We start from the raw sequence: 17,877 nt of genomic DNA, 5'->3' as shown, positions 1-17,877 counted from the left end.
GACCGGGGAGGGACCTGCTGCAAGTTGTCAGTCAGAATAGGAGGGAAGCCATGAGTGACATCTGCCATAATGATTCCACATCTGCAGGGAACAATCCTGAGCTTGGAGAGCTCACAGGGTCTTTGTAGGGCATCCCAAATGTTTCCTGCATTCCCACACAGTTGTTGAGTTGGTTTAACCAAGTCCTCACCTGTGCAGGCAGCTCTCGGGAGCACTTCTTTCTCAGAGGCCTGGAGGTCCGGGACCCACGGCTCTTCCCCTCGTTCCAGCTGCGAGATCACATCAGGTTTGGAAACTGGAAACCCTACTCCAGGCAAAGAAAACAAGGGAGGTCAGTGGAATTTGTGGGATACTCATCACAAAGAATATTCCATGGTTGTAATCCCTGCTCATTTTTAAGCAGTAGAATACCAAGGCCAGCTTCCTTGGCTCAAAGTGACAGAAGAGTTAGTATTATTATTATAAATCATCCTCTGGCAATAAATCCCTTATCAATGGCTGTGGTTGTCAAACTCTCTTTTCTTTATTGTCTTATCTTTATGGTCACCACTTTTACCTTGTTAATCAGTCTGGTTCTCTAATTGTTTCTATCTGCTGTAAAATTCATGTTGCTAGGTGTGAGTAAATTACGTAGTGGGATATAATTGGTTAGAGAATTATGTTAGGATATGTTAGTATTGTCAAGTATCGGGGGTAGCCGTGTCAGTCTGTATCCACAAAAACATCAAGGAGTCTGGTGGCACCTTAAAGACTAACAGATTTATTTGGGTATAAGCTTTCGTGGGTAAAACAACCTCACTTCTTCAGGTGCATGGAGTGAAAGTTACAGATGCAGGCATTATATACTGACACACGAGGAGGAGGGAGTTACCTCACAAGTGGAGAACCAGTGTTGACAGGGCCAATTCAATCAGGGTGGATGTAGCCCACTCCCAATAATAGATGAGGAGGTGTCAATTCCAAGAGAGGCGAAGCTGCTTCTGTAAGGAGCCTGCCACTCCCAGTGCCTGTTCAAGCCCAGATTAATGGTGTTAAATCTGAAAATTAATTTTAGTTCTGCTGTGTCTCTTCGAAGGCTGTTTCTGAAGTTTTTTTGTTCAAGAATAGTGACTTTGAAATCTGTTAGAGAATGACCAGGGAGATTGAAGTGTTCACCTACTGGCTTGTGTATGTTACCATTCCTGATGTCCAATTTGTGTCCATTTGTTCTTTTACGTAGGGACTGTCCGGTTTGGGCAATGTACACCCCAGAGGGGCACTGCTGGCCCATGGTGGCATATATCACATTAGTAGACGTGCAGGTGAATGAGCCCTTGATGGTGTGGCTGATGTGGTTGGGTCCTCTGATGGTGTCGCTAGAGTAGATCTGGGGACAGAGTAGGCAACGAGGTTTGCTACAGGGACTGGTTCCTGGGTTGGTGTTTCTGTGGTGTGGTGTGTAGTTGCTGGTGAGTATTTGCTTCAGGTTCGGGGGTTGTCTGCAAGCGAGGACCTGGCCTGCCTCCCAAGCTCTGTGAGAGTGAGGGATCGTTTTCCAGGATAGCTTGTAGATCGTTGATAATGCACTGGAGAGGGGCTGTATGTGATGGCCAGTGGTGTTGTATTAGGTGGAGGCTTTGTGGGAGGTGTGGGATTTACCTGAATAGGCCTAAAGAGACAATCCCAGGTCAGATATTTCGCACCCTCATTTTGAGAGATTAACGAGGAACCACAAGCGGGTGGAATACGCCACAGGATTCTGAAAAAAGGAAGTCTGGGGTAGGCTCTAGCAATTAGGTTGCTATGAAGTATCTCAGCAGTTGGATGCATTCATATATTAGAATTATTAATAAATCAGTGATGCAAATCATGAGTATTGAGGCTTGATGCTCAATTATGGACTTCCCAAAGGCCAGGTATGGTTTGGGGCAGCTATTGACATTACTGTAATCAGAGCAAAGGAGGAGATGTGGTATATCGCCATCCTATTTCCATAAGGAAGTGGAGAAAATACCTCTCCTAGTGACCAGTTTTTCATTTTGTCAGGTCCCCGAGACAGTGTAAACTGAAGCAGGGCCTCCCTTCTGATGGGCTCCCTTGCACCTCGATCTTTGTTTCCATTGGTGTCCATAGCTTGTAAGTCCGCACACTGCAAGCCCCTCTTTACTATACTTCTCTGACTCTAATCGTTACGTGTATTGATCCTTGCCTATGATTTCAATTAGAACTGTCTGTATTAAATCAAGTTTCTGTGTGTTTCACCCAATTTCATCTCCTCCATTAACGGTGAGTAGCCATGTACAAGGGCGAGTTGTACCCCAACACGTCATCTTATCCGTGTAAACACTGTCCAGGCTACACCCAGCCTGTGACACCATCAACAAAGTGCCCATTTGTGCCTGGGAAGGGGCCCTGCTCTGGGAGGGAGGATGCAGCAAGGACTCAGGGTCGGTGGCCGGGGTCGCTGTGCACAGAGACGGGGAGGTTATACGGGGAGGGGGTAATGAGTGGGAGAGGGAGGTCAAGCATTAAAATAATAATATTTGGAGGGGGGGAATGTATAATGAAGTGAAACTGAACAGAAATAAAACTGGAGTGGAGGCTCTAAAGCAACAAGGCTTGGGTAGGGATTCGGGGTTAAAGGTCTGGGATCCCCCCCAGCTCTAAATCCCCAAACCTCTCCTCCCTCCCACTGACCCACCCAGCCCACTTCCTGGGTGCCCTTCCCCCACACTCCCCTCCCCTTCTTCCCATTACTCTCAGCCGGCACCACCTCCCGGCACCTTGGGAGCTTATTGTGTTCACTCCTCGTCTCTCACAACCTCCTCCCTCCCTGCTGCTTCTTAGCTCTAACCCTGCACACACCCTCCCCATGTCCTGGCACCCCAGAATTATCTACTCCCCCCTTCTCCTCCCCTCCCACAGCTCTGTTCTCCCTTCACCCGTGGGGTCCTGAATGGCGACATTATTCACTCTCCTATCAAAAGAGGAGCTCATCTGACTGTCACACAAGCCAGGCATGAGTCACACACCTATTCACTCAATTTAGAATTCTACAGGCGGCATATTTCCTCTTACACTGAGGAAAAGGCATGAAAGCTACAGTGATTAATGTAGTTATTAATGTAGCCAGTAAGGATACATTCGATGCAGTTTTTAAATGACTGATGGCACCAAAAAGGCACATGTCCAAAAATTATACTAGTGGGTGGGAGATGAGGCAAAAAAAGGGGGGACAAGGAAACTTGTCAAAACTTGGATGATGAATAAAGGTATAAAGTTATTACTGCTCAGGTTCTTCAGAGACCCCACAGCTTCTAATAACCCAGGGGACAGGACTCCTTACCCAGCGAGGTCACATTCTCGTAGTTCTCCTGCATGACATCCCTGTAGAGGGCTCTCTGAGCGGGGTCCAGCAGAGCCCCCTCTCCCCTGGTGAAATACACAGCCACCTCCTCGAAGGTCACCGGCCCCTGAAAGAGCAAGAGTCCAACACTCAGGACCTGCTGCCCCACTCACAGCCCCACAATTCACGGAACAGCAGCACCAGGTAAATGTAGGCTCCGGGAGGCCCATGTTAACAGAGTCCCACCCCACCTTGCCTAGAGCAGCCAGGAGGCATCAGAGGGTAGAAAGAGAGAACCTGTGTGTCTCCCAGCTGACAGATGGAGGCAGGGTCGTCACATTTATCACAAACCCACTAGCCAGAGCTTGATATAGGAGATGGGCCTGTCTCTGGACCCTGCTGGTGGCTCCCTGGTAGGAATCCCAACACTCTCCAAATAAAATATATGGAAGAAAGGGGAAGTCAATAGTAAAGACTAGAAGTTAGAAGGTCAGAATTGTAGAAAATTGGTAAGGGAAGCTATCTAGAGTGACCAGATCACAAGCCTGCAATATCGCGACACATTGGGGTGCCATCAACCCCGCCAATAGTCCAACCCCCACTCCTCCCAGGCTCCCCCCCACTCTGCCCCAGGCTCCACTCCCCCGTTCAGTCCTCCTCCCACCCCAATGTGCCTTTCCTCATCCCCCCAGCCTGCTGCTGGCTTGCTGCGTCCCTCCTCAGTCCCCACCCACCCCTCTCCTCATCACCCCCCCGCCCGCCACTCTCCTTTTCACCCCCCCCGCCACTCACCAAGGGTGCCCACTTCCCGTCTGCCGGGTGGGTGCTCATCTGCCCCTGCACGACTCTCACCCCCCTCATTCCACCCCCTCCCCCCGAGTCCCCACCCCTGCCCTGCCTCCTCTCCGCCTCCTCCCCCGAGCGTGCTGCATCCCTGCTCCTCCCCCTCCCTCCCGGAAAGTCCAACCCACGCCAAACAGCTGTTAGGCAGCGGGAAGTACTGGGAGGGAGGGGGAGGAGCGGGGACGTGGCCTGCTGGGGGAGGGAGAAGGAGGCAAGGAGTGGGGAACTCGCCGCCTCCTTATCTGATTATTGGGACAATTGGTGTCCCGATCATACATCAATCGGGACGTGGGACAAAGGGTTAAATATCAGGACAGTCCCGATTTTATCGGGACATCTGGTCACCCTAAAGCCATCAGAAATCAATGATCAATCAGTGAAAATAAGAAGCAAGTTTTTAAAAGTATATTAAGTACAAAATTAATCCTAACAATGGTAGTGGTAAATTACTAGATGGAAATGGCAGAATTATCAAAAATAATGCAGAAGAGGTAAAAGTGTTCAATAAATATTTCTCTCCTGGATTTGGAGAAAAACAGATGAAGTAACTCATATCATAAGGTGTTGACGAAGACACACTTTCCATTCCAACATTAGCTCATGAGGACGTTAAACAGCAGCTATTAAAGTTAGACGTGTTTAAATCAGCGGGTCCAGATAAGAAGAGTTTTCAAAGACCCGGTGGAGGAGCGTGGTGGACTGTTAATTATAATTTTAATTAGGACTTGGAACGCTGGGGAAATTCCATAAGACTGGAATAAAGCTAATGCTGTGCCAATATTTAATACGTGTAAAAGAGGTGACCCAGCTAATTACAAGAGTGCAGCAGCCGATACTGGATTTCATTAATAAAGAATTTAAGGAGGGTAATATAATTAGTGCTCATTAACAAAGGTTTAGACACAATAGATTCTGTCAAACTAACTGGATATCCTTACTGGGTGAGATCAAAAGTTTGGTTGCAACGAATAGTATTGATGTAATATACCTAGACTTCGATAAGGCATATGACTTGGTTCAGCAGAATAATTTTGACTAGAAAACTAGCAAGATACAAAATACACAGGGCATATATTAAATAGGTTAAAAACTGGGATTGTAAATGGGGAACCATGGTCGAGTGGATTTCTTTCTAAGGGCTTCCCACAAGGATTGGTTCTGGGCTCTGTGCTATTTAACATTCTTATCAATGACCTGGAAGAGGATATAAAATCATCACTGATAAAGTTTGCAGTTGCCACAAAGTTTGGGGGTGGTGGTAACTAATGAAGTGTCCGTAGATTCCGGCTCCAGCACTGGAAGCCTGGGAAGTTTTCCCAGCCCTGGCTGAGGGGTTATTTCCTCTTCCACGAAGTTCCACTCCTATTCTTTAAAAGTAGGCCCCAGATTACACAAGTCTCAGCAGGTTTGTCACATCCTGTCCCCTCCCTTTCCCCACCCTAGATAGTTCCTGCCTCCCACCACCTCGAACAGCTCCCACCCTCCTATGCATTTACTGCTCCTCTCCCTCCAAGCAGAACCCACCACCAGCTCCCTGATAATCCCTTACCTGAGCCAGCTCCATTGCAGCCATTTCCTTCCCCCTGGGAGGAGGGGATGATCTGGAGCGAAACGTGGACGTTATTCTGTAACCTGCCAGGGCGAGAAGGGCAAGGTGAGAAAATTCAGGTGGGGTTTTTGTCCATTCCACAAGCTGATTCCCCCATGATGTTTCCCTGCTAATGGACATTCCAGGTTCTGCCACAATGTGAAGCACAGAGTGACCTTATTCCAGTACAGGCCTAGCCCCCTCCCACCAGGGTGTAACCCTCTGAGACACGGTGAAACCCACCAGTAGCAGAGTCTCTCTGTTACACTTATCCAGATTGCGGACGATACCAAGCTGGGAGGGGTTGCAAGTGCTTTGGAGGATAGGATTAAAATTGAAAATGCTCTGGACAAACTGGAGAAATGGTCTGAAGTAAATAGGATGAAATTCAATAAGGACAAATCCCAAGTACGTCACTTAGGAAGGAACAATCAATTCCACACGTACAAAATGGGAAATGGCTGCCTAGGAAGGAGAACTGCGGAAAGGGATTGGGGGGTCACAGTGGATCACAAACTAAATATGAGTCAACAGAGCTACACTGCTGCAAAACAAGCGAACATCATTCTGGGCTGTATCAGCAGGAGTGTTGTAAGCAAGACATGAGGAGTAATTCTTCCGCTTTACTGCGCACTGATTAGGTCTCAACTGGAGCAGTGTGTCCAGAACATTTCAGGAAAGATGTGGACAAATTGGAGAAAGTCCAGAGAAGAGCAACAAAAATGATGAATGGTCTAGAAAACAAGACCTCTGAGGGAAGATTGAAAAAATTGTGTTTGTTTAGTCTGGAGAAGAGAAGACTAAGGGCAGGTCTACACTACGGTGGGGATCGATGTTGTGAGATTGAGCTATCGGGGGTCGATTTATCATGTCTAGTCTAGACACAATAAATAGATCCCCGAACACTCTCCTGTCGACTCCTGTACTCCATCGCCGCAAGAGGTACAGGCGGAGTCAATGGGGGAGCGGCAGCAGTCGACTCACCGCCGGGAAGACGCCGCGATAAGTCGATCTCAGTACATCAACTTCAGCTACGCTATTGTCGTAGCTGAAGTTGCGTATCTTAGATCGATCCCCACCCAGTATAGACCAGGGCTGAGAGGGAACACGATCACTGTTTTCAAGTACAGAAAAGGTTGTTACAAGGAGGAGGGAGAAAAATTGTTCTTCTTAACCTCTGAGGACAGGACAAAAAGCAATGGGCTTAAATTGCAGCGAGTGCAGTTTATGTCAGTCATTAGGGAAAAACTTCCTGTCAGGGTGGCTAAGCACTGGAATAAATTGCCTGGGGAGATTGTAGAATCTCCATCCTTGGGGATCTTTAAGACCAGGCTGGACAAACACCTCTCAGGGATGGTCCAGATAATACTGAGTCCTGCCTTGAGTGCAGGGGACCGGACTAGCTACCTCTCGAGGTCCCTTCCAGTTCTGTGATTCCATGAACCAAAGGCCAGAGAAGAGCAGAATCAAAGGAGTCACTCTGGGGAGTCTCCCTGTCACTGTCCCCAAGGCAGCTCTCTCAGGTTTACAAAGTTGTTGGATGCTCCAGCCTTTATCCAGTCTCTCCTGGCAGTGCCCCTGTCCTGGGCTGGGCCTAGTTTTAGCTTTTGGGAAGTGTGACCCCGGGGGCGCTGAGACGGGGCCTTCTTGCCGCAGCACATCTTGTTTCTTTCTGTGGCTCCCCAGCGAGTCCCAATGAGTAGATACTCCTGATACAGACTGTGAACATAAGAACGTCCCACTGCGTCAGAGCAATGGTCCATCTAGCTCAGCGGCCAGTGCCAGGTGCTTCAGAGGGAACGAACAGAACAGGGAACCAACAAGTGATCCATCCCCTGTCGCCCATTCCCAGCTTCTGGCAAACAGAGGCTAGAGACACCATCCCTGCCCAGCCTGCCTGTGACACTGGCAGATGAGGTGTTAGCTCTTGCAAAAGCTCCCAAGTCTTAACTGAACATGGACAAACGCACGGCTGGAATCAGTCTGGCTCCCCTGGGTTAGTCTTGTTAAAACAGGGATTAGAATTATAACAACGTGTTTAGTGTTTAGACTTTACTGAATGCTTGTGAGTTGCTGCCTGGGTTAATATCTGACTAGTTGCATTGTGAGGCTCTGTGGCTCTGTAAATCACCAGACAGGACACAGACTTTACCTAGGTGAAGTGCTGACTGGCAACCGAACGCATTACACCCTGCCTGGCAGGAAAGGTCCATCCACACCAGATAGACTATTATGGGATGTTAAATAAGACAAATGACTGTTGTTGTGCTCTTGACTTCCCATTAGCTGAGTTCCCAGCAGCTCAGAGCACATGGCAGGAAGGGATTCAAAACCCCATATGGAAGGAATTTATTATCTGTCTGCTGCTTGGACACTGGGGGGCAAAGTTTCAAAGGGGGGGCAGGCTGAAACTTGCACTCGAGACCCAGTAAACTCTGAAGGGGACTGAGATGCTCCCAGAAGTAAGAGGGGCCCATATCCTGATGGGAGCTGTCCACATTTACTCCCCCCCCCCCGCCATTTCTTTCTTTTATTCCTTTATTTACCCTTGTTTGCCGACAGTCGGCTCTTTTGCTGTTTCCCCTGGTGCCCCGAGAGAGGAAGAAAGTGCCCCGAGGCCTCAGCCAGGGGGTTGAGCCCTGACACACTAGACGGACGTGCCCCGTAGCACCCCTGGGGCAGGGGCCAATGGGACTCTCAGAGCTGCACCCCAGAAGGCCTGAGGCCCAGCAGTTGGGCACCAGTTTGAGGGGCTGGATGGCCTCTCCCTGGGGGCTGCCAGCAGCCTGGCACATGGAGTAGACATGGGGTGGCCTGGGGAGCAGGAAGCAGGGCAGCGTCCCAGACAGCACAGCGAGAAGGGAAATGGAGAGGGGACGAGGGGCACCGCAGTGAACTCAGCACCCGTCCTGAAGGCCATTGGCAGAAAGTCGCCCTCTCCCTGGCCTACGGGGGTTAGACAGTGACACAGATCCCTTGGCAAAGTGTCGCTTGGTCTTTGCCATATCCCCATCGTGACGTAGCTCCTGTCGGGCAGCTCTGCTGAGGCCAGTGGCATTATGATCAGAAGGTGACACTCTGACACATGAGCAGACACACACGGGGGAGGGTGGAGGATGAGGTAACATGGAGGCTACCAGGGTTGAACATGGCCCTACAGAGTGTGAGGAGCAAACTCCCTCTCAGCCTCTCCTCTCCCCCACCTCCCAGAGTCAGTAACTCTGATAAATCCTTCCCTGAAAGCTAAATACCCCAATATGTGAGACAGTATCAGCAAGACCAGAGTCAGCAGATGCTTTAGTGGCTGCAGAGCCAACCCCCTCGCCTAGCTGAGGGGAGTGAAGATCTGCAGTAAAAGCAGGGCTGAGGCTGGGGGAGGGGGACACAGCTAATGGGGGACTGGGAGCCAAGAGGCCAGAGCCCGTGAAGGGCTGGGAGCAGAAGTCCTCAGCACTGCGTAGAGGAACTTCCGTTTATTTTCCCCATTTACCATCCTGCCATGTATTTAGGAACTTTTCATTCCCATTTAAACACACTGGAGCTAAGCTGTGTTGATACATTTCCATTTGAAATGGTACAGTTTTAATTAGGTGCTTAATCAGATGCTTTTGCACCAGAAAGCAATCCGTGATTGACAGGCATTCATTAATTCACTTGACTGGTTGCTGTGCATCAATTTAAAAAAATCCTACAGATGGTGTGAGCCGGTGTAAAAATATCAGGCATTAAGAAATGGAAATTAGCCGTCGGTTCATCTCTAATGTGCTTATCTCATCATTTTAATTACATAGTTTGAAGGGACTGAACAGTAACACCAGGTTGTTTTATCAGCATTAGAGTCTGTTTGTATAACTGGTTGCAAGATTTCATTGGACACTGTGAACCAGCCGTCTTAGCCTTTGACTTTGAGATGACTAAATACAACCCAGCGCACGACTCCTGACAGACTGCAAGGCCTGGCCGATGACATGCTCCCTAGAGAGCAAACACCGGACGAGCCCTTTCGCCCTAAAACGCGCTTGTGGCTCTTTGACATTGCTTTATCCGCCCCACCAGAACATGCTACGGGGACCAGGTCAGTACAAGTACCAGCGGGGGAGCCGTGTCAGTCTGGAGCTGTAAAAGCACCAGAGAGTCCTGTGGCACCTTACAGACTAACAGACGTTTTGGAGCATGAGCTTTCGTGGGTGAATCCCCACTGCGTCAGATGCATTTTACAGGTCATTACAGCAGAGCTTCACTAGGTACAGTTCTACCAGCTCTGTGCCAACATTCAAATGGTTCTGTTTGTTTGGTCTTTCATTCAGCTTTGCAATGATTAGATCCCATTTAAAAACTGGAACTGAAATAACCGAAGCAAGTTAAGAAGAGAGCGACATCGGGCACAGGTGGTGGTGGGGGGGGAAAACAATAAAGGGAAAGAACTGACTATGCAAAAAGGAACATCCCGAACGATCAGCTCCCCAGACCCCTGTGAACTGAATCCACCCCAGCCAGGCACATCAAGCTGGGCCCCTGAAAAATCGCCCAGCCCGTCTGGCAGTGAATGCTGCATGTTCCAGGCAGAGCTACGGTGTGTGCGTCTGCTCTGCTGACATCCTGCTTTGGTACCATGAGGTCACTGTCCCCCCGACCACTGCAAGCCTTCAAACTGGGACATGGTGCACCAGTGCCAACCAGAGCGCACTAGTGTAAATTCTGTCTGTCCTAAGGGTTTGCACCAGTGCCTGAAACACCAGGGTGGCAGAGACCTTCAGTGCCCAAAACAGCCCTAGACCTGGGCTCTATTTCTAGCTCGGTCAGGGACAGCCTGGGAGACCTTGGGCACGTTAATGATTCTCCTGCCCACTTCAGCCTCTTTACCCAGCTGCCACTCACTGGGGTCTCCTCTCTGCAGAGCTGCTCACCACTCAGATCCGTGTGGGTGTCCCCAGAGCTAAGGCAGGTCAGCTCAGGAACAGTCTGACAAGGGGGGCTGGGGAGTCTCTTTCCTGGAAGAGATAATCTACAGATACTGGGTCCTGCCTCGGCAGGGAGAGCTGGACTTGATGACAGCTTGAGGCCCTACATGTCTAGGCTGCCCTACAATAGATACGTATGAAAACAAAACATACAGAATAAAACCCACCACAACACAATGTCAGGCAATTCAGAGAAAAAACACAAAAACAAAAAACCCACACTCCACAGCATAAAATGACAATACAAAGGAAAAGAAAGCAACACAATTCTAACTAACACACCCTAGGACAAAAGCACGCAATGGAAAATAGCTCAACTCAAACCAACACAGCACAGGTACCAAACATGCTGAGGCAAAACAATGCACACAACATGGTGCAATCACAGTTCCAAACAGCACCATGCGAAACAGCTCAGCGTCAAACACAACACAGCACAAAAGAGAATTATTTCAGTGTAGGCCTGGAAGGGATCTGGAGAAGGCGTCTACTCCAGCCCCCTGTGCTGAGGCAGGAGCAAGTATCCCTAGACATTCCCAGACTGGCGCATCTCTAACCTGGTCTTAAAAACCTCCAATGAAGGAAATTCCACAGCCTCCCTTGGAAGCCAATGCAAGGCAAACACTGACCAAAACAACGCTGCACACACACACGCTGGGCCTGGGGTTAAGGGGAGAGACAAGAATTGAAACAATCTGGGTTCAGTTCCCAGTTTTGCCCCAAATTCTCCACGCAAACTTGAGCAAATTACTTCAGCTCTCTGAGCTTCAGTTTCCCCCCCTCTAAAATGGAAGCAGCAAAGAGTCCTGTGGCACCTTATAGACTAACAGAAGTTTTGCAGCATGAGCTTTCGTGGGTGAATACCCACTTCTTCGGGTGCAAGCACGGACTTTTTGTGGCAAGGCCTCTCTATCCCTGTGGGCATGTCCACACTGCAGTCAGACACCGGCGGCTGGCCCGTGCCCGCTGACTTGGGCTCACACGGCTCAGGCTGTGGGGCTGTTTAATTGTGGTGTCCATGTTCCGGCTGGGGCTGCAGCCCAAGGTCTGGCACCCTCCCACCTCGCAGGGTCCTACAGCCTGGCCCCAGCCCGAGCCCAGACACCTACACTGCAATTAAACAGCCCCTTGGCCTGAGCCCGTGAGCCTGAGTCACCTGGCATGGGCCACCTGGGGGGTTTTAACGGCAGGGTAGAGATACCCTTAGTGTCTGTTCAGCACCTGTCACAATGGGGACCCTGATCTTGGTCAGTGTCTGTGCAGAGCCCTGCACAACAGGGGCCTGACCTCAGTCAGGAGTTCTGCAATTCCCGGCATTACAGGATCCCGGATTTTGTTTTGGGGTCCCTGCAACATCTGACAAAATGTGGGGGCAGGATCTCTGTCGGGGTCTGTGCAGCGCCCAGTAGAGTATTGGGGCGTGATCTGGGTCGGGGTCAGTGCGGGGCCAGGCCCGACGGGGACACAGATCTCAGTCGAGGTCTCTGAAGTGCCCAGCACAATGGGGCCAGCAATCTGGGCCGCAGCCGTGCGCTGCCTGGCACAAGGGGGACCGTGATCTCGGTCCAGGTCTCAGTTTTACCTGGCATAACAGTGGGGTCTGATCTCGCTTGGGGTCTCTGCGGGGCCTGGCACAATGGGAGCCTGATTTCACTTGGTGTTGATGCAGGGCCTGGCACAATGAGTGCCCCAAACTCAGTCAGGGTTTGTGCAGCGCCCGGCACACGGGCGGACCTGATCTCAGGCAAGGCCTGAGCCACGCTCAGTACGATAAGGGCCCTGACGTCAGTCACACACCTGGGGAGAAAAGCGGGAAGATTTCCAAGCATTTGAGATCAGTATTTCAGACCTGAGGGGAAAATGGGGCACCCACTAAATATTTGCCAATATAAGGGAGAAGCGCCAACATCGGGGGAGATCTTATGTCATCGTTCAACAGTTCAAGGGAAAAGGGGGGAAACTGGGGGGGTTATACAGCGATATTCAATCGACAGCAGAATGGGATGGTTTCCCCTTCCCCCACACTCACACGGCCGGGGGGGGGGGGGGGGAGCCCTGGGTGATGGGGGTTTCACAGGGGACAGGAGGGGGCTGGAGCCAGAAGGTCACTGGCTGCGGGGTCTGGGAAAGTGACTAGCAAGCGGTGGGGGGGGGGGGGGGGCTGCTGGGTTGGGGAGGGTGGGGGAGGGGCTGGCAGTGGGGTCTGGGAATGTGACTAGCAGGTGATGAGGGGGGCAGGGGGGGCTGCTGGATGGGGGGAGGGGAAGTAGCTGGGACGGGGAAACCGGGGACTGGGCCGTCTCCATGGGGGGGGGGGACACTTGCTCCTCCCTCCCCTTCCTGGCCCTTCCCAGGCCCCGTTGCCAGCAGAGTGGCCCCCCCAGCCCAGCCCAGAGGTGTCCCTGTCTCAGGGCCCCCCCAGCCTCTGCCCAGCTCAGGAATCACTGGGGGGAACCATTTCCCACCCGCACAAGGACAAATCCCGGCAGGTGGAAATGGGGGAAACCCCCAAACCTGAGACCTGAACTGGCCACTGGCGAAGGGGAGAGAAAATGGGGCACAATCGGGGGGGGGGGGGGACAGGGAACTTCTCAGGGGTGGGGGGAGGGGGGGTCACCCTGGGCGCTGCTCGTGGCTCTCTAGGGAGAAAGGGGGCAGGACGGGGGGGCGGGGGGTCCCCACGGGGGGGGGGGCAGCGGTAAATCCGAGGGGATCTCAGCCCCCCCCTTTCTCTCCCCGCTCCTCCTCGGGGGGGGGGTCACCGGCCCCCCCCCCCGGCCATGTCCGGGCTGCACCGACATTTCCCAGCCCCCCCCCAGCCCGGCCCCGCGCAGGGACCCCAGTGGGGCCGGGCCCCTCCCCCCGGACACTGGGGCAGAGTCACCGCCCGGCCCCGGCCCCGCTCCGGTACCTGGAGGCGGCAGCTCTCCCCTTCTCCCCCCGCGCGGCGCGATCTGCGCATGCCCAGAGCTCCAACGGCACCAACCGTCTCCGGCCCCGTCCCCGGGAGAGGCTCCAACGGCCCCGGCGCGCGTCCGCAGCCCGGCCCCGCCTCCCCGCCCGACGTCACTTCCGCTCCCGGGAGAGTCCGGAACTACATCTCCCAGCCTGCCCCGGGGCCGCTTCCGCCCTCTCCGGCCCAGGTACGGGCGAGTCCCGGGGTCAACCTGACCCTCCCCCTCATCCCCTCCCCCGCAGAGACCCCCCCGGCCCCTCCCCCCGCCGGTGCCTTCCCGCTTCTCAGGCGAACTCTCATGTCCCCGCGTCCCGCCCCCCCCGATCTGACCCGCCCCAGCCTGGATTTAAGACACGCGGCTCTGGGAGGGAGTTGGGGGTGCGGGAGGGTTGCAGGCTATGGGGAGTTTGAGTGAGGGGTGCAGGCTCTGAGCTGGGGCAGAGGATTGGGGTGCAGGAGGGGGTGTGGACACGCGGCTCTGGGAGGGAGTTGGGGTGCAGGAGGGTTGCAGGCTATGGGGAGTTTGAGTGAGGGGTGCAGGCTCTGAGCTGGGGCAGGGGATTGGGGTACAGGAGGGGGTGTGGACACGCGGCTCTGGGAGGGAGTTGGGGTGCAGGAGGGTTGCAGGCTATGGGGAGTTTGAGTGAGGGGTGCAGGCTCTGAGCTGGGGCAGGGGATTGGGGTACAGGAGGGGGTGCGGACACGCGGCTCTGGGAGGGAGTTGGGGGGCGGGAGGGTTGCAGGCTGTGGGGAGTTTGAGTGAGGGGTGCAGGCTCTGAGCTGGGGCAGAGGATTGGGGTACAGGAGGGGGTGTGGACACGCGGCTCAGGGAGGGAGTTGGGGGTGCAGGAGGGTTGCAGGCTATGGGGAGTTTGAGTGAGGGGTGCAGGCTCTGACCTGGGGCAGAGGATTGGGGTACAGGAGGGGGTGCGGACACGTGGGCTCTGGGAGGGAGTTGGGGGTGCAGGAGGGTTGCAGGCTGTGGGGAGTTTGAGTGAGGGGTGCAGGCTCTGAGCTGGGGCAGGGGATTGGGGTACAGGAGGGGGTGTGGACACGCGGCTCTGGGATGGAGTTGGGGGTGCAGGAGGGTTGCAGGCTATGGGGAGATTGAGTGAGGGGTGCAGGCTCTGACCTGGGGCAGGGGATTGGGGTACAGGAGGGGGTGCGGACACGCGGCTCTGGGAGGGAGTTGGAGGTGCAGGAGGGTTGCAGGCTATGGGGAGTTTGAGTGAGGGGTGCAGGCTCTGAGCTGGGGCAGAGGATTGGGGTACAGGAGGGGGTGCGGACACGCGGCTCTGGGAGGGAGTTGGGGGGCAGGAGGGTTGCAGGCTATGGGGAGTTTGAGTGAGGGGTGCAGGCTCTGACCTGGGGCAGGGGATTGGGGTACAGGGGGGGGGTGCGGACACGTGGGCTCTGGGAGGGAGTTAGCAGCTCAGCACGTTGTAGAAGAGAAAGGAGCTGCAGGGATTTCATAGAGACATAGAAAATGACAGCCTACACTTTTCCATAGTCACAATGTGAGAGGCAGAGTGGGAGGGAGGGAGGGGGCATCTGTACGGTATTTCCCCGCATTCAGGCTCCCGGCTGGAGCAGTAACAGCCCCGCAGCACTTGTACAGGATCGAGAGCAGCCGCGGTGTCTGGGCTTTGACAGTCTGGGAATCGGGCTGCCGGTGCCTTTAAGCCCCAGCCCCAGGAACCTGCCCCCTGCTCCGGGGCTGACACGCGGCAGAACTGAAAACAGCCTCTGCCCCCTCCCAGCCCCGACACCCCCAGATCTGCGAGCCCAGCAGGGGGCTCGTCCCGAGGGGCCCCTGTCCCCCCCACCCCCTCCCTAAACGGGGGTTTGTCCCCGCACAGGGTCTGGCAGCGTCTCCCCGCCCCGGCTTAACCCCGGCTCCCACCCCCCACCCCCGATTTTTCCCCTTCAGCCTCTCTCCTGCCGCTGCCTACAGCAGCTTGACCCCCCCTGGCCAGTCAACTTCTGTCCCCCGCTCAGACCCTGGCAGCCCCCCCGCTGCGATTTGCCCCCTTGAGCCTTTTAAACGCCCCCAAAGAGCAGGCAGCAAATCGTGAGTAGCAGTGAGGGCAGAGAGAGGGCAGTGGCGACAGCGGAGTTTACTGGGCATGCTCAGTTCGGCTGCGCATGCTCAGTGCAGCCCAAGTAGCGAATCCGGATAGGTTCATGTTTTTGTCGTTATGTACCGACACATTGCGAACCCCTCCCGTTTTGCAGCCAGTTGCAGTTTCTGCCGCACAACGTGACCATCTGGGCTCCTGCTCCGGACTTGCTGCCGCCTGAGCCATGGGGCTGCAAATCAGGAGGGACAGGATTTGTGGTCAAAACCACTCACATTCTGCTTCCTTCTGGCTCATGTGCCAAACTGACCTATTGCCGGGTTCTAGGGGTTTCTGCGTTTTAATTTAATTTTAAATTAAGCGTTTTAAGCATGTTAAAAACCTTATCTACTTTATATCCAACAATAGTTTAGTTATATATTATAGCCATAAACAGAGACCTTCTAAAAATATTAAAATGTATTACTGGGATGCGAAACCTTAAATCAGAGAGACTAAATGAAGACTCGGCCCAGCTCTTCTGACAGGTGCCGAACCCTGATCTTTTGGATGCTTGAGGCGCGCGATGTCCCTTGTTTGTGTGTGAATAGGTGAATAGGGAGGTAAGGTTTGTGGGTACAGAGCACTCCCCTGACCCCAAGGTAATAACCAGAGTGGCCCCATTCATTTTTTTCAATGGCTTCCTCCTTGATTATTTCCAATGACTTGGCTGCCTATGCCCCTGTCACTGGTCCAGGGATGGTTGCAAATCTGGAGGGATGGGGTTTGTGGTCGAAAACGCTCACGAGTTGCTTCCTCCTGGCTAATGTGCCAAATTGACCTATTGGATGATTGAGGTGCACACTTCCACTCATTTGTGTGTGAATACGTGAAAAGGGGAGTTAAGGTTTGTGGGTACAGAGGACGCAGGGGGAATAGCAGGGGTGGGGAGGCCACACATGATGGCAGCCCCCCACCCCGGTGTGACGAGCTGGGAATGTTCTTAATGTTTTCTCTAAATACTGTTTGTGCCTCAGTGTCTCCTCTGTAGTTCTAAAGTATCTAGGTGGTGGATCAGGGTATGTGATTGCTACAGAGCAAAGGGCCAGTGCACCTAAATGCCTGGCACTCTGTCTCCTAGCAACTGATGGCCTGGGCCCTCCTCTGCAAAGGTGCCAGCTGAAGGTGTTGGAGACAAAGAGGTCAGGTGACCTCCTGGCCCAGGAAAAGAACTGAGCAGAGAGGAGGGGCTGGAGGGGGTTTGGGAGTCTGGAGCTGGCTGGGGATGAGGAGGGAAGTGCAGATGGGGGTCTGGCTCACTGCTCCCAGAATGGACCCGGCTGTGGGGTCTTGTTCGCTGGACCTACAAGCTCTGTTTTAGCCCGTGTTCCTGTCACCGAATAAACCTTTGTTTTACTGGCTGGCTGAGAGTCACGTCTGACTGCGAAGTGGGGGGGGGCAGGACCCTGTGGCTTCTCCAGGACCCCGCTGGGGCGGGCTCACTGTGGGAAGTGCATGGAGGGGCAGAGGATGCTGAATGCTCCAAGGAGAGACCCAGGAGGTGAAGCCGTATGAGCTTCTTGCCCTGAAAAAGTCTGCTCCAAGGGAGAGGAGGCTCCCCAAAGTCCTGACTGGCTTGGTGGGGAGCAGTTCCAGAGCATCGCCCAGGGACTCTGTGCCACCCGATACCCACCACAGGGGAGGCGAGTGGGCTTTCTGGACCTGAGAGAGTCCCTAGGAGCATGTGCAGTGACTGTGTTGCAGAGTGAGTGTGCTGCGGGGGGGGGGGGAGAGGAGGGATCCCTCCCCTGGAGCTTGCTGCTGCTGCTGATAATGGGGGGGGGGGAGTCCTCTCTGGTCCTAGCCCTGGGGCAGCCTGTCTGCACCCCAAGTTCCTCATCTTCAGCCCTGCCCCACCCCAGAGCCTGCACCCCCAGCACCCCAACCCTGAGCACCCTCCTGCACTGTGAACCCCTCATCCCCAGCCCCACCCCAGAGCCCTCACCTGAGGGGAAAAATGTGCAACTTAAATGTGGTGGTCAGTTTGGAGTATCATTGTGTTTAGCACAATACTTGATTATTTTACACCCCTTTAAAGTATATAACTAGTTGTATACAGGTGTTACAAAGTGGGAATGTTCTTAATG

General features: G+C 53.5%; 1 long non-coding RNA gene and 1 pseudogene across 1 annotated transcript; both read right to left on the bottom strand.

Annotated features, from left to right (window-relative positions):
- LOC123356694 overlaps positions 1-17,877 on the bottom strand; it is a 125,830-nt pseudogene that overhangs the window by 52,563 nt on the left and 55,390 nt on the right.
- On the bottom strand, positions 5,771-13,687 carry LOC123356709. Its single transcript, XR_006575418.1, has 3 exons — positions 13,629-13,687; positions 12,300-12,514; positions 5,771-5,800 (listed from the first exon to the last, which is right to left on the bottom strand). It is a non-coding gene; the product is annotated as an uncharacterized LOC123356709 (long non-coding RNA).

Source organism: Mauremys mutica, chromosome 26 (assembly GCF_020497125.1).
Source record: "Mauremys mutica isolate MM-2020 ecotype Southern chromosome 26, ASM2049712v1, whole genome shotgun sequence".
Taxonomy (NCBI): Eukaryota; Metazoa; Chordata; order Testudines; family Geoemydidae; genus Mauremys; species Mauremys mutica.
The sequence above is the reverse complement of the archived record's forward strand: the minus strand, read 5'-3'. Positions and strand labels throughout refer to the sequence as shown.